Source organism: Buceros rhinoceros, unplaced genomic scaffold, assembly GCF_000710305.1.
Source record: "Buceros rhinoceros silvestris isolate BGI_N320 unplaced genomic scaffold, ASM71030v1 scaffold1717, whole genome shotgun sequence".
NCBI classification, from domain to species: Eukaryota; Metazoa; Chordata; class Aves; order Bucerotiformes; family Bucerotidae; genus Buceros; species Buceros rhinoceros.
The window spans coordinates 34,164-34,751 of record NW_010422542.1 but is presented as its reverse complement, the minus strand read 5'-3'; positions in this window follow the sequence as shown (position 1 = coordinate 34,751).

Below are 588 nucleotides of genomic sequence, written 5' to 3'. Positions count from 1 at the left end.
CCAATGTACCCGACACCTGGCCGGGGGCAACCTGCACATGGGGCCGTGTCCTTGCGACCGCCCTGCTGCAGCAGCCAGAACAACCCTCCTCGAATTTAAAAGCAGCAGCTGAAGAAGTCTGTCTGTGAAACCAAAATAACCTGTCGCTGTCACCTGGGCGTGAACCCAAAATAACCGTTCGCTGTCCCCGGGGCGGGAGCCGTGGGGCAGCGACCAGGGCTGCGGTGAGCCGGAGGGCCGGAGGAGCCAGGCTCCCTTGGCCAGACACTGCTCTGGAGTCATTTCTTGATCATCAAAGCGGGGCTGCTGCAGAGGTGTCGGGAAAAGTCACTTCCCTGCCCTGCCCGGCCGTGACTCAGCCCCTGACTGTTCCACACCGGCGGGGGACAGGGGAGAGGGCTGCAGCGAGGACCCCCTCCCACCTCCCACTGCCTCATGAACCACTACATGATGCTGAGAGAAGGAACGAGCCAAAGCAAACATAGGGTGGGATCCCGGCGCGCTCCCAGCCAGCCGCCCACCACCGCCCTTCTGCGCTCCAGTTAATTAGAGGCTCCTCCAGTCTTCGCCCCAGCTCCGGCGGCTTCA